The 25,399-nt window shown below is 45.9% G+C and overlaps 1 long non-coding RNA gene across 3 annotated transcripts in view; it reads left to right on the top strand.

The window, feature by feature from the left end:
• Positions 1-562: 562 nt before the first annotated feature.
• LOC135178412 (uncharacterized) overlaps positions 563-25,399 on the top strand; it is a 50,867-nt gene continuing 26,030 nt past the window's right edge. For all 3 annotated transcript variants that reach the window (XR_010303510.1, XR_010303509.1, XR_010303508.1), the window contains exons 1-2: positions 563-737; positions 4,635-4,797. This is a non-coding gene — a long non-coding RNA (uncharacterized LOC135178412). The remainder of the gene's footprint in view (positions 738-4,634; positions 4,798-25,399) is intronic.

Genomic DNA, 25,399 nt, shown 5'->3' with positions numbered 1-25,399 from the left:
TCTATCATAGCTGATTCTATGATTCTATGATTTTGTGGTAGTGTCATCATTACTGCACTAGTGGTGCACCTACCTTTAAATTTACTGTTTTTATCTCACAATGGCATCCTGAGGGAAACACTGAGCTTACTATAGACAAAAACAAATGTACAGTTGCTCTTTCAGGGTGCTCAGTTACCCCCAGAGTCCAAATTATCCTTTCTGCTGCTTCTTGAAGACACCTGACAATATTTCTGGCAGATGCAACAAGCCCAAGGGGAGACAGGTGCAGTAGATTGAGACTAGGTAGTTACACTACACAGATATATGAGCTGCTAGAACAGTGCCAGAAGGTTCCTGCAGACTCTTTGCTCACATCTGACCTGCTGCTTGGATTTAGCCAAGAGGAGGTGGTTGCAAATGAGGGTAGTCGTTGTTGATACAGGCCAAATTGGATTCAGATGAAGCTCTTCTAGCAGATCAGTGCCCAGGTGTCCTTCTGAAGTAGCAAATGATTAATTACTCGACTAGGGAGGTGTTAATTGCTATGTTGTCAGCTGCATCTGACTATTTCAGGCAGTAGGCAAACTGTCCTACGGTGTTTTCTGTTCCTGGGGTTTATGCAGATTGCTGCAGCAGAGAAAACTTTTCTGTGGCATAAACAAATCTCACTGAAAGTACCAGTGGGACAGAAGGAGAGTGAGCCCCCTTTGGACTTCCAAGACCTGCTTTGGCAAGAGCTGCTTAACAGCCAAAAGGTAGGTGAGGTGTGGGGGAGTGAGCTGCACTGGCAGATGATGGCTCTGTGTAGCACAGCCTGAAAGACACATCTCTTGTTTTAATTCAGTTATTTTTTAACCTTGTAGTTTAAAGAGCACTTCCAACACTAAGCTTTGAGGGCCTCTGTGCTGTTAGGAACTTGTGCTGTCTTGTGAATGCTCAGTTTTGCTTTGGGTTGGACATGGCTACAGTAGCATACATGCACAGAGCTTGTTGCTTGGCCCTGCAACCACAGCCCCAGCTGTTTTCTGGCTGCCAAGTAACCTGCAAGTGCTGGTTCTGGTGCGTTTGCCTTTCCCTGCAAAGCTGTAAGGAGCAGTACGTATCTGGAGTGTTCATTATGGCCTAATGGTTTCTTAATCCTTAGCAGGAGGGGAGTTGGGGGGAGTGATGCAATGCAGTGATGTTATATGAGCAACAGCAGACAGCTCTGTCCTCAATACCTCAAGGTACTCTAAATTAATGCTGATAAAGCTGGCAGCCTATGCTAATCCTTAACTAAATGCATGAAAACTGATTAATAAAACAAAGCTTCATGCTTCAGCAGCTCCTGCATTCAGGTCACTGACCCTATTTCAGAAACAGGCTTTTGTGCTCTTATGTGGTTCCTGCTCCCAGGGTGAGGAGGCAGAAGTGACAACCACTGGCTTCTGGCATGGCATGGCTTCTCTCAGGTTCTTCTCTCTCTCAGACAAATGTTGCCCTTAGGTATTCTTTCTACTAAATCCCCTGCTTATGTCCTATTAAATATTTCCTGATGTTTCCTGCTAATGTTCTCATTATTTAGTACTGACAAAAGAATATATTTTGTTTCCAGGAGAGCAGAAGTCTTATTTTCTAACTGTGTTTATCTCACTTGGGAGTTTATTCTAAATGCAGTGCTATTAAGACTGCATAAATTTAAGCCAGGAGTGTTTTATGACATGCTTAAAGTGTATCTCTAATTTGTTTATACTGGTGAGTTGGGCAGGAGGTAAAATGTGTGTTACTTCTCTTGGACACAATCCGAGGGCTTAGCTGCATCTAATGAAATATCTCAGTCCAACAAGCAGAGACCTCTGCCTCAAAGAAATGCCCTCAATGGGACAGCAATGGGAGTCCTTCCACTAATGTTTTCAGGGTGCCAGATTTGAGAAGCAAAGGTGACAGTAGCTTGCCAGGAGATAATAAATAGCTGTAGGTTTGCTGCATTGCAAGGCTGGCATGTTCATCTCATACCCCTTAGGAAGTACCCCTATGGTTGATTGATTTGCAGTTGTTAAACTGCAAAGAATTCAGAGGTCTCACCAGCCTGAGTGCTGGGATATGCCTTTATGCTTTTAAGAGGGCTGTTATTATCACCATGTTCTTTGCTGAGACAATTTCAGTCAAAAGATTTCAGTCTGCTGTTTCATCCTAAACAGTTCAAGTCTGTAATGCATCAGTGTGGTTTCTTTCCACCCACCCCTTGGCTTCCACTGATGCCTGTCTCTGTCAGGGTCAGCTGGAGCTTGCAAGCAGATATGGCACAGGATTCTCCAAGGGTTAAATGCCAAATTTTGCTGACTAGAGCTAAAGGTTGAGCCTGCCTTCATGAGCTGTTTTCTCAGCAGAGGTGCCCTAGCCTCTCAAAATGTTTGGAGGTATGCATTATTACCGAGCTGCTTCAGCGTGGGAATTCACAGCCTTTTCCTTCAGCCTTCACGGGGAACTGCAAGCTGCAATTTGAGTTCTCTGCAGAGCCCTCTGAGCACAAAGTCTTGCACCAACAGCTAATGCTTGCTCCCGCTGCAGACCGAAGGCTACATTTGCAAATATCAAAGGCACAGCAAACATTTATTTCCTGTGCAGTTTATGGATGCCACTTAACATCCCAGGTTCTGACTTCCAAGTATATTTTTGCTTCAATGTGAAACCTGCGATAGAAAATTGGATTTCAGTGAAGTATGAGGTGTTCAAAACACTCATTGCTTCTGTCTCACTTGAAAAACTGCTCTCTCTCAGCCCCAAGATATATTAATATCCTTGCTCTGTCAGTTCCTTCAAGTCCAGCTACAATAGGAATGAATTGCAAATGGAAGCTGCATGTACCAGATCATCTTTGTCAAGAGATGGCAACAAACCATTATTGATCGATTTTATATTTAACTGGTCTTTTTTGGATGTGCAGGCTGAATTCCTAGCTCCTGCCTTCTCCAAGTACATCAAGTTAATTCCAAAACTGGATGAACCTTTTGTGTTTACTTAGCCTAGTTTTGAAAGGGGAGCCTAAGCTAAAGCAATGCCATGCTGGCTCTGAGCTTGAACAAAGGAAGTTCCAAGATCTAAGGGGTCTGTGCAAGGGAGGGAGCACATCTGTGTGCTATACTACCTGGAACTCATCCTATGCTCTACTTGGGAACTGAAAGTTTCATTCTGTACTGATAGCCAGTGGAGCACCTGGGTAAAATGACTCTGTTCACCAATATGGTTAGATGGTCGTAGTCTCCTTTATTTCAGTGATGCAGAGACTTGTATACATTCTTGCAAGAGGTGTGCTCCACCAAGATTGGTTACATATAGAGGGTACAGGGTTACATGTAAGGCATGGATAGGTCAATATACCATAACAATCTGAGGGTCAGCCTCCGCGACTGGCTAACTCTGCCCACATGCATCTGGCACTCCACCCCCTGTAGCTGCATGTGGGGGGAACTACCCAGTGCCTGGTATCTTAACTCCCAAGATGGATTCAAGGATGCTCCCAGCATGGGTTGCTCATGTTTATCATTTTGTGTCCTCTCTTCTGCTAGCAAGAATCTCTCCAACACTGTACCACTGTTCATGCTGACCAGCCTACATCCCCTTGAAGAAGCTGTGGTGCTTCTCAAGCTTCTCTGTCAGAAGTAAAACCTAAATTAAGCTGGAGGAGGTGGTGGGTTTCTAACCAAGGATAGAAGCAGAAAAACTTGCCTTGGAGAGGAAGACAAGCATCAGAACTCTGTAGAAGGACTGTAGAACTTGCTAGACATTTCCTTTTTAAACCTAGAAAATCTGAAAAGCAAATTAATAGGCTCTTTGAGTCATTCTGTGAAACCTGTAGCAAGCTGTGAAATTTTACTCAACAGCTAAACTTCTGTGTAAGCTCTCTGGGCTGTTTTTCCCATACAGAGAAGCAAAAAGAAGAGAGCAGGAAGCTACCAACTGAGAAGGACTAATGCTGAAAGAAAGCAACTCTCTGCCAGAGTTCAATGTCACTCCTCTCCAGAATTTCAGTGGAAACCCCATTAATAACTTCAGTCCGAGGTGGTTTAAGCAAAGGGCAATATGTGAGACATCAGTTCTGTACAGGGCAGCTATTCAGGGTGGTGAAGGTCACCTTACATAGCCTGGAGAAGAGGAGGCTCAGGGGAGACCTTATTGCTGTCTACAACTACCTGAAGGGTGGTTGTGGGCAGGAGGAGGTTGCTCTCTTCTCTCAGGTGGCCAGCACCAGAACAAGAGGACACAGCCTCAAGCTATGCCAGGGGAAATTTAGGCTTGAGGTGAGGAGAAAGTTCTTCCCTGAGAGAGTCATTGGACACTGGAATGGGCTGCCCGGGGAGGTGGTGGAGTCGCCGTCACTGGGGCACTTCAAGAAAAGCCTGGATGAGGCACTTAGTGCCATGGTCTGGTTGACTGGCTAGGGCTGGGTGCTAGGTTGGACTGGATGATCTTGGAGGTCTCTTCCAACCTGGTTGATTCTATGAACAATCTGAGGGTCAGCCTCTGGGGCTGGCTAACTCTGCCCACATGCAGCTGGCACTCCACCCCCTGCAGCTGCATGTGGGGGGTGCTACCCAGCACCTGATATCTTAACTCCCAAGATGGACTCAAGGACATGGGTTGCTCATGTTTAACATTTCTTGTCCTGTTAGCAAGAAATTCTCCAACACCTGAGGGACAGGACCCTCCCTGCTTCCCACCATAAGTACTCCCTTTATGCAGCTTGATAGGCCTTAAGGAGCCTCGAAGGTCTTTTGAAAGAGAGTGAGAGGACAAGCATCTGGACTGCCCTTTCTCAGCCAGCCTGACTCACCTGTGAGTAAACTTTTGGCTCAGCCTGATTAATAGTGGGGAATGCTATATTTAGTAGCTTAGCCTTTTCCAACTCCAACAAGGATACCAACAGGGTCAAATTTACCTGTGGTATTCTTGTAAGATCTTCTCACTCTAGCTGAATCTGCTAATTAAAACTAAATTAGTTTCTGTCTATAGTTTTGGGAAAATAGAATCATTCTATTTTTCTAGGTATTCCTGACTTGGCGACATTCATTCCCTGCCTCCACAGCAGTCTCAGGTTGGGATCAGCTCAGATGTACAGAGTGGGTTGGGGGCTGGTTTTCTGTGCAGTGCATGTGGCCCTAAACACTGGTGTTTAGTGTGCAAAGCCAGTAGGCATTCTCTTGAAGTTTAAGCTGAATAAGAATTTAATAACTCTAGTAATTATTTGAAATGATTAAGCTGGTAAGATTAATTGGGTATTTCAGCCTCAGATTCCCAGGTTTATGCATGGGATTTCTGGTACTTGTTGTGTCCTTGTGATGGTTTGGGAGTTACCTGCTCCCCCCCACACCCCTTTATGGGAATCACCCAGACTAGACTCAGCTGTCTGGAAGTTAAGCAATGAAGGTTTCTATTTACAGCTTAGCACAATATACAAGCAAATATTTACAATATATATAGCTATAGACAGAAATATACAAGTTAAAAGTAATACAGATACACAATAACCTTCCCAGAAATCAGAGTCCCCAGGAGGGGCTCCCAACCACCCTTCCACCTTCTTTCCACCCGTCTACCTTATCCCAGAGTTTGCCTTGCGTGCAAAGTGAGTTTGGAGGGTCAGCAAGGAGGGATTAGAAGCAGAGGGGCTAATTACACAGAAGCAGCCCAGACTCTGACAGAGACACACTCGCTGTGACTTATCTATGTTTTGTGTTCTTGTTTTCATGCATCTCAGCAAGCCTATGAGTGAAGCAGACATCACTATTGTTTCCTTTTCACAGCCTATAATCTATTTTCTCTCGTTAAAATATTCTAATTAGACTCAAACTACCACAGTACTACACTGACTGAACGCAGCTCAAGGGCAAAGTTCAGCCAAGGTCACAAATCCAAAATAAAACATGATTTTGTTCCACACTTATGTAAGGAAAATTCAAGTTTAGTTTAAATGTAAAAGAGAAAGTGCTGGGAAATGCCTCTCTTCTTTTTCTCTTGCCTGTTTGTTCCATTATACTCATCATCATGCTTTCCTGCATGGCATCTGTAGAGGTCCATCTTTTATTCTAGGGGCACAGGGAATCTTTGCTGGCATGATGCAGAAACAGAGTGTTGGAAAACTCTTTACACCAGATGGAACTGTTTCAGTTATAAGTAATCTGAGGAATTTGTTCAGTGAACATAAACTTTTGTCCTTTGCTATCAATAGCTTTGTCCCTTTGTCATGTATCATTACAGCATTTCCATGCTGTATGTAAGGCTTAGGCATATGAAAAAAGTAGCATTCTTCTAGTAAAAAAATATATCTCATACCACCTGTATCCTTCACTTCCTCTAATAAGAAGTGTTAATTTGATGAACATTGTGTACTGTGAGTTGAAGAGGTCAATATGAAATGCCACATAGTAGAGGAAACTTGATCCAGTGCACTGACAGCCGTGTTGATAGATGGTGAGAACCTGAAGGGCAAAGGATGCTGTTGTCCCCAGTAGTCCCCATTTTCAGAGGTCCCTTCATGTTACACAAGGGCTATAAAGGTTTCCCTGCTTAGTTAATGAGAGCATCTACCTTAGGGCTGGTTATTTCCACCTAAGGTTTTACTAGAACCTGTGGCAGTCTTCCTACAGCTATCTTTCCCAGGGGTAGGAGAAGAAAACCCATCTATGCATTACTGCGTCCAGTTCTGGGCCTCTCAATTTGAGGAAGATGTTGAGGTGCTTGAATGTGTCCAGAGAAGGGCAACAAGGCTGGTGAGAGGGCTGGAGCACAGCCCTATGAGGAGCTGTTGAGGGAGCTGGGGGTGTTCAGCTTGGAGAAGAGGAGGCTCAGGGCAGACTTTGTTGCTCTTTACAATTGCCTGAAGGGAGTCTGTAGCCAGGTGATGGTTAGTCTCTTCTCCCAGGCAACCAGTGACAGAATAAGAAGACACAGTTTCAAGCTGTGTCAGGGCAGGTTTAGGCTGGGTGTTAGGAGGAAGCTCTTCACAGAAAGAGTGATTGGTATTGGAATGGACTGCCAGGGAGGTGGTGGAGTCGCCGTCCCTGGAGGTGTTTAAAATGAGCCTGGATGAGGCACTTACCACCATGGTTTAGTTAGAAGGTGTTAGGTGATAGATTGGGCTTGATCTCAGAATTCTTCTCCAACCTGGTAAATTCTGAGATTCTGTGATTTCAGTCACCACCAACCGGTTGCAAAACCACTAATTAGCCATTTGTGTCACATGAGGACTCTGAGACAGGCTGCTTGAGAGATGGTCCTGCAGCAAGTCTGCTGCCTTTCCTGCAAGAAAAATTATGTTTGCTAGGATGACAGCTGGGGGAGGGAACACCTTTAAGCCTTGCATCTAAATCAGTCAGGCTTGGGCTTTAATCACTCTTCCAAGGGGATGTGTAGGAAGTTAAAACAGCTGGAGCCACAATTTCAGTGGTATTCCTGAAGGTGATTAGTCTCTCATTTGCAGGATTTTTTTTTTGAAGGGCCTAAGTATATCCTGTGATAATTAAAATGTAGCTATGATGTCCATTGCAGATGAGATAAACCATTTTTTTTTCCAAAACCCAAGATGAGTCTTAAAACAGAGCAACTAATGTGACATGTTTATGTTCAAGAGGATGTAAAATAAGGCATACCTATTGCAAGAAAACAGAGTCTTGGCACCACTCCCTTTTGCTGTGAAGCTCAGCACCTGAAAGGCTCTGAAACTGTTGCTGTCAAGGGGAGATGCTGCTCTTCCCCAGATTTTGTGTTAAGAAGAACAAAAGCATCCCTGGCTATCTCTGACAGTGATGCTATAGAGCAGTCCCAAGGAAAAGGACCTGGGGGTCTGGGGAGATGAAAAGCTCAACATGAGCTGGCAATGCACATGCAGCCCAGACAGCCAACTGTGTCCTGGGCTGCAGCAAGAGAAGTGTGGCCAGCAGGGCAAGAGAAGTGATTCTCCCCCTTTACTCTGCTCTCATCAGACCCCATCTGGAGTACTGCATGCAGTTCTGGAGCCCCCAACACAAGAAGGACATCAAACTGTGGGAGTCAGTCCAGAGAAGGCCACAAAGATACTCAAAGGGCTGGAGCACCTCTGCTATGAGGACAGGGTATGAGAGTTGGGAGTCTTCAGCATGGAAGAGAGAAGGCTTTGAGGAGCCCTTGTAGTAGCCTTCCATTGCCTCAAGTACAAGAAGGCTGGGGAGGGACTATATACAAGGTCTTGTAATGACAGGACAAGGGGTAATGGGTTTAAACTGGCAGAGGGGAGATTCAAACTAGATGTTAGGAAAGAATTTACAGTGAAGGTGGTGAGACACTGGCACAGGTTGCTCAGGGAGGTTGTGGCTGCTTCCTCCCTGGAGGTGTTCAAGGCCAGATTGGATGAGGCCTTGAGCAAGCTGCTCTAGTGGGAGGTGTCCCTGCCTATGGTGGTGTTTGGAACTGGATGATCCTTGAGGTCCCTTCCAGCCTAAACCATTCTATGATGGAAATGTAGTTATATGGAAGGTGGGAGCTGGGGGACACCAGAGCTATGAAATGCATTTATTTCAGTCTTGTGAAGTGCCACAGCATATTGAAACGCTTCAGTGCAAATCAGGAGAGATGGATTTTGACACAAATGTGCCTTCTGAATCAGCTAAATGCACATCTCCCTGCCAACATTATTCATAGGTGAACTTTGAGAAGTGCTAGCCTCATCAAAATGGAAAAACAAAATCAAAACAAACCCCAAACCAGATCACTGCATCTCATCTCCAGACAAGCTAAACTCTGGAGTATATATGGCTAGGTGCAGAGGTATCAACTTTGATGAGCATATAGGGCTGGATGGACCTTATTTGGCTACATTTTTTCCTTGAGTCTGAGTAGCTCTACAAGGGAAATGCAATTTTGTGTTACTGAAATACAATAAATTTCTCATTTCTTCCTATTTCACACAGGCTCTAACTTTGCCAGCTCCTGTTGCAAAAATAACTAGAGTGTTCATACCAAGAATTTAAATGGAATAGGAGGTGCTATAATCCACCAGCACACTCAGCTTTTCTTGCACCAAGCGCAGGAGGCTTATCTGGAATGCAGACAGAACACTACTAGAATCCACTGTGCTGCTGTGAAGCAAAGTTATCTCGAGCAAACAAACAATGCAGTTCCCTGGCAATATCAGGCAAAACTTCCTGCTCCAGTTTTCTGAACAGGTATTTTCTGAAGAGCTGCTACCAAACACTGCCTACAGCTGCAGTGGTCAGAATGCTGTTGTGCCGCTTGAGTGGTGCAGAGAGCTCTCAGTGGTGTGAAAGATGTGGGGGGCAACTGGGAAGGTGGCAAGTAGATCACCAGGAGGATGGACACTAGCTAGTTACTCTGGCCTGAGGGCCTTTCCACCTAGATGAAAGGGAAATGTGCTGTGTCATCCCATTTCTGTGTTAAGATGTGATGTTGGCAAGATTTGTGCATTTGGCTGAACTTACAAGGCTGTCTTTTATTGATGTTTCTGTGGAAGGAGTAGAAATTAAAAGAGGAAAGTCAGGAAATGTAGGATTATCTTTTGGACTCAGTCCTCAGGTCAACAAAGGAATATATCTGAAATGGTTTAGGCAGATTTTAATTCTGCAAAATAACCTATTTTGCCATGAAAACACTTTGCAGCCTTCCCTGAATATTTAAATTGAATTAAACCCCCACAAAACCATCTTCCAATGCAGAGTAGAGAAAGGTTTTTAAGATTCTCTGCTTTGATGCTCACATCCAGTTTGGACCCATAAGTATCAGAATTGTCAGGGCTGGAAGGGACTCCAAGGATCATCCAGTTCCAACCCCCCTACTATGAGCAGAGACACCTTACACTAGATCAGGCTGCTCAGAGCCCCATCCAGCCTGGCCTTAAAAACTTTGAGGGGTGAGGCTTCCACCACCTCTCTGGACAACCTGTTCCAGGGTCTCACCACCCTCACGGTGAAGAACTTCCTAACATCCAATCTGAATCTACCTGCTTTTAGGTTTGTCCCATTCCTCCTAGTCCTATCACCACCCAACATCCTAAAAATTCCCTCCCCAGCTTTACTGTAGGCCCCCTTCAGATACTGGAAGGCCACAATAAGGTCTCAGAGCCTTCTCTCCAGACTGAACAGACCCAACTGTTTTTCTGCCTTCATAGGAAAGGAGCTCCAGCCCCTCTGGTCATCCTCATGGCTCTTCTTTGGACTTTTTCTGGCACACAGCTTGTTTTCACATGAGCAAGCCATGTGAAAGCTTAACTGTTGTCCACTGAGCATGCTCTGGCCTCCCTCACAGCTGTGCTATCCTTTTAGTGTATGCCCCCGCCCCCGCCCCCCGAGTCAAGCCTGCCCTGTAAGTCTGAAATTTAGAAAGCTTTAGGCTCTTTCACCAGACTTAAAGAAAAGCCATGCTAGATATCACAGTATCACCAAGGTTAGAAGAGACCTCACAGATCATCAAGTCCAACCCTTTACCACAGAGCTCAAGGCTAGACCATGGCACCAAGTGCCACGTCCAATCCTGCCTTGAACAGCCCCAGGGACGGCGACTCCACCACCTCCCCGGGCAGCCCATTCCAGTGTCCAATGACTCTCTCAGGGAAGAACTTTCTCCTCACCTCCAGCCTAAATTTCCCCTGGCACAGCTTGAGGCTGTGTCCTCTCGTTCTGGTGCTGGCCACCTGAGAGAAGAGAGCAACCTCCTCCTGGCCACAACCACCCCTCAGGTAGTTGTAGATAGCAATAAGGTCACCCCTGAGCCTCCTCTTCTCCAGGCTAACCAATCCCAGCTCCCTCAGCCTCTCCTCGTAGGGCTGTGCTCAAGGCCTCTCCCCAGCCTCGTTGCCCTTCTCTGGACACGCTCAAGTATCTCAATGTCCCTCCTAAACTGCTGGGGGGCCCAGAACCAATGTCAATACCAACAAAACTCTGTTCCTCCCAAACCATGCCCAGGAGCAAATCCTCTTCGCCCCTGCCTCTGCTGATGCTCACAGTAGAAAAGAAAAACATTTTTCTGTTGACATCAGTGAGGCAGGGAGTGGGCCCAGCTTCATTCACACCCACACAGTATGTTTAATTAGAAACTATTTTCTTCTAAGAGCAGGCATTTGAATTTCTTGAGATGTTGCAAGGAGCTTCAAGAAGGAGTTGCTGAGGGGTGGGGGCGTTTCAGGTAGGAGGAGGCAAGTAGCAGTTGGAGAAGGGGGAAAAAAAACAACCCCAGAGTCTGAGATGAGGGCAGTTTTGTAATGATCCACAATCAAAGGTTGTTTACATGTTCTTCAGAGTTTGTTCAGAAGTGTTTCCCATTCCTTGCAGGATAAACTTGTCCATCACCTGGAAAAAAACTATATTCTAGCATGGGTTGACATTGCCTTGCGTCAGGCAAGATACCACAGCCACAAGGAGCAACTGCCTTGTGCCAAAACTTGCTTAGCTTGGTGCGTGCTCTTCTAGCTCACCACAGACCTTTTCCATTGTTTGTTTTCAGCCCCTCTCCTGGGGAAATAGTTATTTATTAGTGTTGTAAAGAGAAGTTTTGTGCTCGACAGTTAGCAGAGCCTGCATCCATAGCCTGCCTACCACTCTGCTGTCAGGATTTATGGGGGACCCCATTAACCATTTGCCTCGAACGTGCGGTTAGATGGAATTACTGCAAATTACAGCCCCAGCGTGACAGCTTAATGGCAGAGGTAACATGCAGTTAAGTTACAGATTGTGTAAGAGCTGTCCTAATTCCAGCCCTAATGACAAGTTTGGAAATTTGCATTTGTAAATATCCTCATGGCTTGCACGATGTGCTAAACGTGGAATTAGGGGCTGAGAGTTGATCTCTGCCCGTAAGGAGCTCCTAGGCATTGATGAGAAGCCCCTTCTTATTGCAGCCAGCAATATCCAATATCTCTGTAAGTGAAGCCTATAGCTGAGATGACCTTCAAGGCTGAAGTCCTGTGAAAGAAGCTGGTAAGGTAAAGTTCTGATTTTCCAGAAAGGAACACACAAAGGAATTCTTTCATATGTTTAGTCTGGAGAAGAGAAGGTTGTGAGGACATCTGATCAGTGTGTACAAAGGAAAACACAAATCTCTCATATGTTTAGTCTGGAGAAGAGAAGGCTGAGAGGAGATCTGATCATCAGGAGATATGTATAAATTTCTGAGGGGTAGGTGCCAAGTGGAGGGGGCCAATCTCTGTTTGGTGGTGCACAGCAATAGGAATCACAGAATCAACCAGGTTGGAAAAGACCTCCAAGGTCATCCAGTCCAACCTAGCACCCAGCCCTATCCAGTCAACCAGACCATGGCACTAAGTGCCTCATCCAGGCTTTTCTTGAACACCTCCAGGGACAGTGATTCCAGCACCTCCCTGGGCAGCCCATTCCAAGGGCAAATAACTCTCTCTGTCAAGAACTTCCTCCTAACATCCAACCTATAAAGGACAAGGATCAACAGCTACAAACTGGATCACAGAAGGTTTCACCTCAGCACGAGGAGAAACTTCTTTACAGGGAGGGTGACAGAGCACTGAAACAGGCTGTCCAGAGAGGTTGTGGAGTCTCCTTTTCTGGAGGTTTTCCAAACATGCCTGGATGCATTCCTGTGCAAGCTGCCCTAGGGGATCCTGCCTTGGCAGGGAGATTAGACTCAATCTCCGGAGGTTCCTTCCAGCCTCTAAAGTTCTGTGATTTGTCGTGGGGTTAGCACAAACAGAAAACTTCATGTTTGTAGCAGAGAAACTAAATACTGTATTTTGAGTGAGTTCAGCATTGATCTGTGCCAACCCCAACTTTTTGAGAAGTGCAAACATGGAATGAAGTGTTTCTGAGCCTGCTACTTTCCTCTGGTACAAACAAAGGAGAAATTGCCTTTGGCCTTCCAAAAAAATCATACATCACACCACGTCTGTCACAGCTGGTAAAGCACAGGAGGGACCAGGAGTGCTGACCAAGCAGAAGTGCTGTTCTCAGATGAAGGTGTGAGAAGGACGTGCTGGGAGTTAATAACAATTTCAAGGCTTCTATTAGATGCTTTGAAGCGAATAAAGACAGGTAGGCAGGCATGCATGCATAACCACCCTGTGGAGGCAAGCTGGACTGACAGATGCTTCTGAAACCTGGTGGTAGCTGTGGCAGCAGTATCTAGTTCCCTGGTAGGCTGGAGATGCCCAAAGATGCTATCTGTTGGCAGCAGTGGGGAACCTTGGGGGCATAATGAAGAAAGGGAGATGTGCAGTGACTCCTGGAGGCACTCCAGTACCCACCACTTTATTGGAGTCCTGGCACGGTTCTTTCTTCCTTATGCTGCTTAATTCATTCTGCTTACTTAATAGCCAACTGAAATTGAGTAAAGCTGTCACTACCAGTGGTGAAGATGAAGATGTGCTGTGCTACTCTGGTTTATTTTCCTTTCAATTTGGATGATAATATGATGCTGAGGTATGGGTGCTATGCCTACACCACAGCCCCCCCTCCCCATTTTGCTGTGGCAGTCCCTTAGCTCTGCTCAGTCATGCAGGAAGGAGGAGGAATTAGTGGAGGGGCACAAGAAGCAACCCTCTGACCATTCCCAACTCTCTATTCAAACAGGCTGCTATAGGCAATGCACCATAGAATCATAGAATGAACCAGATAGGAAGAGACCTCCGAGACCATCCAGGCCAACCTAGCACCCAGCCCTACAACTACCTGAAGGGACATTGTAGCCAGGTGGGGGGTGGCCTCTTCTCCCAGGCAACCAGCAATAGAACAAGGGGCCACAGTGTCAAGTTGTGCCAGGGGAGGTCTAGGCTGGATGTTAGGAGAAAGTTCTTGCCAGAGAGAGTGATTGGCATTGGAATGGGCTGCCCAGGGAGGTGGTGGAGGCACTGTCCCTTGAGGTCTTCAAGAAGAGACTGGCTGAGGCACTTAGTGCCATGGTCTAGTTGACTGGCTAGGGCTGGGTGCTAGGTTGGACTGGATGATCTTGGAGGTCTCTTCCAACCTGGCTGATTCTATGGGCCACAACTGTGCCACTCTCTCCCCCCGCCCCCTCAGCCATCTTAGGTCTGCAAGGCCTCAGATGGCCACATGATACATCTCAAAATTCCCTGCCATCTCCCCCACACACCATGAGCTAAGAAAGAACACATGCTCTTCCTAGAGAGAGATGAGAAGGGAAAGAAAGAGAGAGCAGGATCAACCCAGCACTGGCTTATAAGCTGTGATACCAGAAAACAGAACAACAATATTACAACATCCTGGGATGCCCAAATCCATCCCCTGGGATGGGTTGGGGTCTCTGTAGTTTTCTTCAGGGAACCTGGGACCCCTCAAACTATGACACTTGAGTACCAATGCAATCACTGATGATTAGTTTGAGATGCTACATTCTGACAGGTGGAGGTTTTTTTTGGTGTCAGTTGCTAACTGCAGTATGCTTTACAAACAGGAACAAACTCATTTCTGTGGGGGGAGGGCATAACTTTTAAATGAGGAGAGGTTGTTCAGTGCTATTGTTTTAGCTGAAAACAGCAATGTACAAACTAACTCTGACTTTCTGGCCTGCTTTAATGTTTTGGGGTTTTTTTCTGACTTGACCAGGAATTGTTCCTTTCCTCTCAACAACTTCTTAAACTGTCCCCTTTTTATTAGTTTTTGTGCACTGCTGCTTGAAAAAGGGAACTATCCTTCCATTATAGGGCTTCTGGCACAAGAGGAAGCTGAATGTGACTGGAGCTTTAATATACTGTGGTATTATAATAAGGGGGTTGTAATCAGGAGCTTATTAGAGCTAGGGTTTGGTTGTTGTTGATTTTTCTTAACCCAATAAGCAATGATCTGCTAGAACTGTGTTTTGGATAATATTAATTGCCAAGATCACACAGCCAACATCTACAGGCCCCTTTCATTTTGGGGAACCATATAGTGAAGGCTTTAGTAGTTCACGTGATGTAGGAAGGAGTTACGTGTCCTCTGTGTGTCAGATTGTGATTAGAGGCAGTCAGATTTGCTCCATGTGCAGCTGAGAGACCAGAAAACAGTCATGCCCCTCCCATGGAGCCATGCACTTACTCGCTGCACAGTGTGCTCATGACTAACTACTCCTGCTGATGCTGCAGTCTCAGGGGGCAAACCAAGATTAAGCCAACTTAAACCAGCAATCAATGCATGAATTGATGTAGCTAACTTTCTTCTACTCTTTTTGGGGGGATTTGTTTTGGTTTTTCCCTTTTGTGCAGTGAAAACAAATAGTCAGATGCCATAGACAGCTCTTACATCCAAGGGCTGTATGTTCTTCCTCCCACTCAAGACAAGAGTGAATCCTCCCCAACTCCCTTTTTATTTTTTAATACAATTTTTGAGCAGCTCAGCAGGAAGCTCTGAATCTCTCAAGGAGTAGCAGGGAATTTATTCTACTGGAAAACTTATTGTTCCTAAAAACTGGAAGCACAGCATTAAACATCACTAAAGCAGCACCGTTTACCTGAGACAATGAGGACAGTCAAGTTTTACTCTCTCTTGCTGAAGAGCAAACTCCTGCAGAGAAGGGGCTTGTCTCGGGAGCCTTTAGTGGGGGATCACAACTCCACAAGAAACTCTACTTATTCAGAGGTATCAGTGATCTCTAAAGATATTAAAAAGCAGTGAGAAGTTCTTAGTTCTGATGAGATTTGTTAGTAATTGTGGGAGTACAATGCGATAACAAGCGACTGCTGGCCTTGATTCCCACAGCTGCTGGCTACCTTATCTGAGAAAGAATAGATAAGTGGACACCTTGTTAAGGAGAAAAACAAGGTGTGGTGTTTGTAGAGGGTTGTCCTTGCCTAATTATGCTCATGTACTCAGCACTGGTCAGACCACACCTTGAGTCCTGTGTCCAGTTCTGGGCCCCTCAATTCAAGAAAGATGTTGAGGTGCTGGAACATGCCTAGAGAAGGGCAACAAAGCTGGTGAGGGGCCTGGAGCACAAATCCTATGAGGAGAGGTTGAGGGAGCTGGCCCTGTTTAGCCTGGAGAAGAGGAGGCTCAGGGGTGATCTTATTACTGTCTACAACTACCTGAAGGGGTATTGTAGCCAGGTGGGGGGTGGCCTCTTCTCCCAGGCAACCAGCAATAGAAGAAGGGGACACAGTCTCAAGTTGTGCCAGGGTAGGTCTAGGCTGGATGTTAGGAAGAAGTTCTTCACAGAGAGAGTGATTTCCCATTGGAATGGGCTGCCCAGGGAGGTGGTGGAGGCACCGTCCTTGGGGGTCTTCAAGAAAAGACTAGATGAGGCACTTAGTGCCATGGTCTGGTTGATTGGTTAGGGCTGGGTGCTAGGTTGGACTGGATGATCTTGGAGGTCTCTTCCAACCTGGTTGATTCTATGTGTAGATGCCTGCTCTATGTTCAAGACTATATAATAAGAGTCAGAATAAGCAGTAAAGCTCTCTGGTATAATTCACATTGAATGGCCTGAAGTCCATGTGGCATTGCTTTTGATCACACTGATCTGTGTGAGCTTTGACCACATTCCCACTGCTGCACACAGTGTAGCTGCAACAAGTAATAAAATCAAATGTTGAGAACATTTCAGTTCAAAGATTTAGTGTAATTCTAGACAAGGTGGGGGGGGAAATCACAAATGCTTCTAAACTGACTCAGTGTTTGGTTAAGGCCAACCTGTCAGTTTGATAGGTTGTTATCAAGTGGTTCTTACACTGATTTATAGTCTTGGCTCCTCCAATGCTTTGAGGACTGGAAAATTCACAAGCCAAAGCTTTCTGCTGAATCTGCCCCAATGAGTTATTGAACTTTGGGAGAGCATACTGTTTGTCAGCTTCTCACTTAAGGAGTTATGAAGGGGGTTTCATAATAGAAGATAAAATTATAAGTAGGAGTGTAAAATTAGGCAGGAAAATGTAGTCATCCTCTAATAGATTATAAAAATGCAAAAATCCAGAGATAACAACCTAAGTGTAGGTTGGACAGATTCTTCAATCTAAGAAAATTGAACATCTCTAGATTGATGAGGGTCCTTCATTGTAAAATTTCTTCGGGGGGGGGGGGGGGGGGGGAAGACAGAAAAAATAAGGATGGGTTGAAAAAAGAGGCAGTAATTCTCAGAGAAAAGGAAGATTTAAGCAGCCTGCATATCAGATGAGGAACAGAAGAGTCATGAGATTAAAAAGGACTCCTTTTATATGATTTTTCCAAATTCAGAAAACACAGAGGAACATAGTAATTGTTCCATGCAAGCAGCAGAGAGCAGATGTCAGCCAAATGTCCCAGCTGAGCAACCCAACAGTGCTGTTTCCAGACCAAGAAGGAAATGAAAAAAGCAAGCCTGGGGAGCTATGGAAAAAAAAAGTTGTACCTGGTAGTTAACTTTTCTTTTTTCAAATAATGCTCAAATGTCAAGTTTTTCATAGGAAAACTTCCAGCCTATTTTGATGTAAGCATCAGTGAGTCTGTTGTGCTGGTTTTGAGACTCTTCTCTCAGAAGATAGGTCTGGTGGTCGTTGTATTCATCAAGGATGTGAGCAGTATAAGTGCAGATAGGAATTTCTTGTGTGCTGGGTAAATGTCCTTCCAAGTGGCAACTGCCAGTTCTGTGGTGTGCCTCTCTCCTTGAATTCCATGAAATTAGAATCACAGAATCAACCAGGTTGGAAGAGACCTCCAAGATCCAGCCCAACCTAGCACCCAGCCCTATCCAGTCAACTATATCATAGAATCAACCAGGTTGGAAGAGACCTCCAAGATCATCCAGTCCAACCTAGCACCCAGCCCTAGCCAGTCAACCAGACCATGGCACTAAGTGCCTCAGCCAGGCTTTTCTTGAAGACCTTCAGGGACGGTGACTCCACCACCTCCCTGGGCAGCCCATTCCAATGCCAATCACTCTCTCTGGCAAGAACTTTCTCCTAACATCCAGCCTAGACCTCCCCTGGCACAACTTGACACTGTGTCCCCTTGTTCTGTTGCTGGTTGCCTGGGAGAAGAGACCAACCCCCACCTGGCTACAATGTCCCTTCAGGTAGTTGTAGACAGCAATGAGGTCACCCCTGAGCCTCCTCTTCTCCAGGCTAAACACCCCCAGCTCCCTCAGCCTCTCCTCATAGGATTTGTGTTCCAGGCCTCTCACCAGCTTCGTTGCCCTTCTCTGGACACCTTCCAGCACCCCAACATCTCTCTTGAATTGAGGAGCCCAGAACTGGGCACAGGACTCAAGGTGTGGCCTGACCAGTGCTGAGAACAGGGGAATAATAACCTCCCTTGTCCTACTGGCCACACTGTTCCTGATGCAGGCCAGGATGCCATTGGCTCTCTTGGCCACCTGGGCACATTGCCCATGGCACTAAGTGCCTCATCCAGGCTTTTTCTTGAACAGTGCCTCATGCAATGCTGCCGGTAAGAGTTTAATCAAAATCAATACATTGCTGCAAAAGGGTCAGTTCTGGGTCATTATACTTTTGGATGAAGAAAATAGACAATCCCCAAACCAGTTCTCACTTCAAATGGTAGTGTCATTCTTTCTGCAGAGGAAAAGGTTTTTGGAAAAAGAGATTCAGTTTTTGTTTTACCCATGACCTCCAAATGTGTGTTTCCAGAGAGAAGTCCCTTCAAAGGTGAACACTTACTCTGAGATATCATGAGCTTTATCCTAGACTTTTTTGGGCTGCTGTGTTTCAGAAACGTGTAGCAATTTCTGTTAGTGATACACTGAAATTCAGACTTTGGCACAGCTGGACTTGGAGTTTAAAGCCTAAACTACTGTACAAGGTTAACCCTCCTGGGGGGAGTGATCTTGAACCTGACCCCCAGGTGGTCTTGACCCCTCCTGAAGGGTGAATCTGAACACTACCAGATGGTGGTTAGTCCACTTCCCTTTCCTGTCTAAAGACCCATAAAAGCAGGTGGACTTTCTGTTCTCCCTCTCTCTTCCTTCCTGCTCTGCCTGCCTGCATCACCATTCCTGTTTCCTGCTGCTTACTGTCTCACCACGTGGCCCTCATCGCTACGAGGCAGACAAAACCCACTGCCATCAAATCTGGTTGTGTATTTACATGGTTTGTATCTTGTTTTTCCCTTCCCTACACCTCAAGCCCTATGAGGAGAGGCTGAGGGAGCTGGGATTGTTTAGCCTGGAGAAGAGGAGGCTCAGGGCAGACCTTATTGCTGTCTACAACTACCTGAGGGGAGGTTGTGGCCAGGAGGAGGTTGCTCTCTTCTCTCAGGTGGCCAGCACCAGAACGAGAGGACACAGCCTCAGGCTGCGCCAGGGGAGATTTAGGCTGGAGGTGAGGAGAAAGTTCTTCACTGAGAGAGTCATTGGACACTGGAATGGGCTGCCCGGGGAGGTGGTGGAGTCGCTGTCCCTGGAGCTGTTCAAGGCAGGGTTGGACGTGGCACTTGGTGCCATGGTCTGGCCTTGAGCTCTGTGGTAAAGGGTTGGACTTGATGATCTATGAGGTCTCTTCCAACCCTGATGATACTATGATATGATACCTCATATACCATTTATCGTTAAACTTTTCTTCTTTTAACTTCCAAATTGCAGTGAGATTGTTTATTTGGGTCTGCTTTACCTTTCCTCCCTCTCCATCTAATTCATTTTCCTTTGGGAAAGAAGTGAGGGAAGAGGGAAAGGCATCCTATAAATTGTTATTGGTTCTATCAAATATATTTGAGCCTCTGGGAAATTTTAATTGGAACCAAGACAACTACACACATGAAACTATGAAGTAGAAGAGCTTGGGGACAGATTTTAACTATTCCTCTAGACACAGAGAAGGCAAGGAAGGGAGCAACCTTGTACGCTCTCCTAACTTGTACCTATACCTACTCTCTGTATCCAGCATCAGGTAAAGAGGATGCCTGCAGATGGTCCACCACATATTGGAACCACTCTGGATGTGGTTCTCATGTGAGAGTAGTGAGCAGTTCTCATGAGAAGTTGGGAGCCACAAAGAGCAGTAGCTGCTTGAACAGCAGTAGCTGCTCAGCCAGGCTTAGCTAGGTCAGCTAGAAACATGTGCTGCAAGATGGGCATGAGGAGGAGACAACGGAGGACAGGAGAGCATCTGCATTCCTTATTGCTTCTCCAGGTTTTTCCTGCTTCTTCCTAGCTTTTCATTGAATACACTTGAGCCAAGTGCTCTTCATTTAGAAGCTGATGTCTTGCAATCATTTTGACTTGTTAGGATTGGGGTGGTGCTGAAACCTACAGACCTCTGCAAAGTGGTTGCTGATATAAAATATCTTTTATTCTGGCAGAATAATGATAATGAAAACACCCTGCTTTAGGGAGAGCTTTGGCATGCAAGAACTGTCAGTCAGCTCTGTAATCACAGTGAACTACTGAAGAAAAAGATGAGGGGAAAAAAGAGTTGGATAAAGACTGCAGTAAAGATTGTTCTGTGCAGCTAGATGGAAACCCAAGTTATCTTCCTACCTGATACTGCAGCATCAGGTGGATGATACAGCAAAGGAAGCATATCATAGAATCAACCAGGTTGGAAGAGAACTCAAAGATCACCCAGCCCTGTCCAATCAACTAGATCATAGCACTAAGTGCCTCAGCCAGGCTTTGCTTCAACACCTCCAGGGATGGTGACTCCACCACCTCCCTGGGCAGCCCATTCCAATGCCAATCACTCTCTCTGCCAACAACTTCCTCCTAACATCCAGCCTACACCTACCCCAGCACAACTTGAGACTGTGTCCCCTTCTTCCATTGCTGGTTGTCTGGGAGAAGAGACCAACCCCCCGACCTGGCTACAGCCTCCCTTCAGGTAGTTGTAGACAGCAATGAGGCCACTCCTGAGCCTCCTCTCCAGGCTACAGAGCTCCTCTTAGTACTTACATGGAAAACCCACCTTGAGTTTGATTTAAAAGCAAACACAGAAACAAAAGACACAATGCTTTAGCATGTTGTAATTTAGAGCACATCTGGACAACAGCCCTAGCAGTTTCCCAAACTGAGAATACCACAGCTGCTCACTGCATGAAGTGCTTGCCTTACAGACACTACTGCAGGTGTATTCTCAGGAAGGTACTGGTTATGCTTTCAGAGCAGCTTAGGGAGAAATGTGTGATAGGTTGAGCTCAATGATCTCAAAGGTCTTTCCCAACCCGATGGATTCTGTGATTGTCATTGTTGTGAGCAGCACAGGCATGTCAGTGAATGTTGAAGTTCTGAGTGAAAAACACAATGTCATAGTTACCTTTCTGCTTTCTACTTTGCCCTCAGCTATGGTATCCACTCAGCAGAAAGCTATGGCCTCCTTAAGCTCTGCACCCACCAGGGCTGATGCAGCTTCCCAGGTGGTGCTCTTGTGGGAATGTGCTGCCACCCAGGTATGAGGTTGCAGGGTGTGCCCTGCTTTTATGTCACTGTTGGAAGGGACCTTGAGGTGTATTAGGAAGAGTGTGCGCAGCAGATCAAGGGAGGTTCTCCTCCCCCTCTATTCTGTCCAGGTGAGACCTCATCTTGAATACTGCATTCAGTTTTGGGGTCCCCAGTTGAAGAGGGACAGGGATCTGCTGGAGAGGGTCCAGCAGAGGGCTAGGAAGATGATGAGGGGACTGGAGGGCATGGCTTCTGAAGAGAGGCTGAGGGACCTGGGGCTTTTTATTCTGGAGGAGAGAAGACTTACCAAGGATTTAATAAATGTTTATAAACATCTGAGAGCTGAGGTCAGGAGTGGGGGACAGGCTCTGCTTACTTGCTCCCAGGGATAGGACAAGGAGCAATAGGTGTAAGTTGCAGCACAAGAGGTTCTACCTCAACACAAGGGGGAACTTCTTTACTGTGAGGATCACAGAGCCCTGGAACTGGCTCCCCAGAGAGGTTGTAGAGTCTCCTTCTCTGGAGACTTTCAAGGCCTGTCTGGATGTGTTCCTCTGTGATCCGTGCTAGATGGTGTGGTCCTGCTCTGGCAGGGGGGCTGGACTTGGTGATCTCCTTGGGTCCCTTCCAACCCCTAACATCCTGTGGTCTTGTGACTCACACCCTACTTTTCCTAGGGCTCAACAGGCCAGCAAGACACACTATATGGAGGACTGCCTGTCCTCTCTCTTCCTGGCCAAACACTGTGACTTTAGGTATAGGGACAATGACGTGAGCCTGCCATCTTAGCAGAAATTAGTCATGGAGAGCCATGTGGCAGCCAAGACACAAGGGTTATCAATGTTAGACACCATGGAAGCATCTGAAAATGGACAGGTAGGAACAGATCAAGTACCAAAACAGACTTGCAAGGGAAGTGGTTGAATCTGGAGGTTATTAAAGGACCTGTAGACACGGTGCTTAGGGACACAGTCCAGCAGTGCACTTGGTACTGTTGCGTTAGTGGTTCAACTCAATAACCTTTAAATGTCTTTTCCAGCATAAACAATTCTATGGAACTGTCCTTAAGAGTGATGTCTCAGTTTAGCAGACAGTGAACAGCAGTTGGTGAGCTTTGGCACTATAGAATTGTAACGTAGAGAACAACAAACCTTGGTATGTATTTAAATGATACGTTGAAGAAGGTTTAATTGCTTTGCATTATGAAGCATATCAGTCACCAGGGGACACAACTGGTTGCTTAAACTTCATTTTTACAAGGAGGCAGAAGTAGAAACTGGAAGGGGAGAGGAATGGATTAAAGAATATTCAGATAAGATGGATGTAGTCCATCCCTAGTCATCAGGGCCTGAAGGAATTCACCCCAGAGTACTTTAGGCGCTGTTTGAAGCGATCAGTGAGCCATTAGTGATTATCTTTAAGAGCTCGCAGAGGAGAGAGGAGGTCCCTGAAGACAAGAGAAGGGCAAACACAGTGCATCAAAGAAGAGAAAAGGAGGACCCAGGAAATTACAGACCTGTCAGTCTAACTTAGGTCCCTAAAAGTTTCAGGAACAAATCATTAAACAATCAATTTGCAAGTAGCCAGCTGTTATGATGATGGGGAGGGGAAAGAAAGAAAAACATAGGCTTGTCAAGAACAATTTGTATCAAATCATTTTAATTTCCTTCTTTGTCACAGTTGCATGTGTAGTGAATAAAGCAGCAGCAGCAAATGCAATAGTGCTTGATTTCTGATGTACATGACAGGCTGAAGAGCATGGTACATCTGTAACTACAATGGGGTAGATGCATGACTTGTTGAAAAACAGCTCCACAGCAACAGCTAGCACTGGATCACTGTCAGGGATGATATTTCAACTAGGTCATTCAGCAGTTTGTCTCATATTTGGCCCCATTTAGTAGTTTCTAATGACAACTGAACAACAAGCAAACAAACCCAACCTGTGCATGACACAATTAGGATAAGTTGCAAGTCCTGGGAGGGCAGGATCTGAATTTGAAATTACCTTCATGGCACTGAGAAATCCAAAATATTTAAGTGAAATTCCATCAGGAACAGTTCAAAGTGTCTATGCCCATGAGAGATGCAAAGATTTTCTGTGGTGAAGGGGAGAATTAATCAGGCAGCAGCATGCTTGTAAAGGCTTGAGGATTACAGTGAATCACAAATTAAATGTCCTGAGTTAGAATAACAGGAGCATTGTCCTTGAGACACAGCCTGCAATTACTTTACTTTCTCAGTTTCTACAACTACCTGAGGGGAGGTTGTAGCCAGGAGGAGGTTGCTCTCTTCTCTCAGGTGGCCAGCACCAGAACGAGAGGACACAGCCTCAGGCTATGCCAGGGCAAATTTAGGCTGGAGGTGAGGAGAAAGTTCTTCACTGAGAGAGTCATTGGACACTGGAATGGGCTGCCTGGGGAGGTGGAGTCGCCGTCCCTGGAGCTGTTCAAGGCAGGATTGGACGTGGCACTTGGTGCCATGGTCTGGCCTTGAGCTCTGTGGTAAAGGGTTGGACTTGATGACCTGTGAGGTCTCTTCCAACCTTGGTGATACTGTGATACTCTGTGTGTGTGATACTCCATCCAGTTGCAGAAGCTACCTTTTCCTGCAGAGAAAAACAAAGCAGAGAAAACCCAGGGAAAGCAGTCAGTACGTAGGGTGTCATGAAGCACAAAGTCTGAGGAGCTGCTGAGGGAACTGGGTTTGTTCACTTCAGAAAAGCAAAGGCTGTGAGAGTAATGTGGCAGCAGGTATGTAGTGTAGAGATAGTGTAGGTGCTGTGAAGAGGGCAATGACTGTTTGCTTTGGTCATGGAAAGGATAAGAAGCAGAAATTTTCCTGATTTACTACTTAATGGCAAGGTGAGAAGAGCTGGTGCAGTCATGCAAGGATGCTTCTTGCTGTTGGTGATGTTGGGTTTATTTCCATAAGAGAAGTCAAACAGTGCCTGTTGGGAAGCCCTAGCTTTGTGTCAGAGTGGGGAACTCATGCCATTAGTTTTGCTGCAGCCACACACTTTTACTCGGGGTGGGGGGAAGTGAAAATGTTCTTATCGCTTGAGTTTCCATTTAAATGTTGCTTTGACTGTATGCCAGAAATTGATTTGATGATGTTGCATTGCTCATCATGAAAATGTCAACATTTATTCTCTGTCACCATCCACTGTATTGAAGACACCGCAGTATTTTAGCTCATAATAAGCCAGCTGGTCCATTACACACACTCTCTTTGTGAGCATCAATTACTGCCTGCTTTAGACTCTTCTTTCTCCATGGCAGCATCACTCCAAACCTTATTTTATGGAAGATAAGAGACAAAACAGGCTTACATAAATTTTAATTGAGAATGTTGTGAAAAGAGATTATCTAAGAGTCTGTCCCTGGGAGAGAGCAGTAGAGCAGACCTTTGCATTGAAAATGTCTTAATGCAGCTCTCCAGCAGAACACAGATGTCCCTAAATACTCTGAATAATCAGATCTGGACACAGGCAAAAAACTTGCAGCTTTTTTGTTGCGATGCAGGCAGCGATGCAGCTCCTGACTTGAATATTTGGGGTTCTGCTGATCTCTGTGTGAGTCTGCAGGACTTTGAGCCAAAACCACTGCAGCAGAGACAGCCAGAGGAGCACAGGGCCAGCCTTGTCCTTGCCTTATCCCATGCAATGTTTCACCCGTGGCCCTTGGCATGTGCTCCCACACACTGTCCCTCCCAGCTCATGCCAGACTGGCTGAACCCACATCACTATAAGAGAAGTTTGCACAAGCAAGCATCTCCCCCAAAACCAGTGGGGACATTGGGCCTGGAGCCTAGAACTGAGCTGTATTGGCACCAATACTGTTACCCACTGCCTGCATGGGCTCAACCCACAGGTCAGTGACTTTTTTTCTCTTGCCACCACCTATTACAACCTCAGAGGGTCCCTTTTTTTAGATGATAAGTAGTCTCCCCCAGGGCAGTGAGAAGTCATTGACTATAGGGTATGTTAGCAATGATCCCACAGTTCATGTCTGTTGGTTTGTCAGAGCAGCAAGCGCCCTTAGATTTGCTTTCGGCTATTAGTTAACCAACCAGTCATTAACTGCTGCTAACAACTGATTTACAGGGAATTATTGCTTGAATAGCAGGA

The sequence above is a fragment of the Pogoniulus pusillus genome, chromosome 9 (assembly GCF_015220805.1).
Source record: "Pogoniulus pusillus isolate bPogPus1 chromosome 9, bPogPus1.pri, whole genome shotgun sequence".
NCBI lineage: Eukaryota > Metazoa > Chordata > Aves > Piciformes > Lybiidae > Pogoniulus > Pogoniulus pusillus.
The sequence above is the reverse complement of the archived record's forward strand: the minus strand, read 5'-3'. Positions and strand labels throughout refer to the sequence as shown.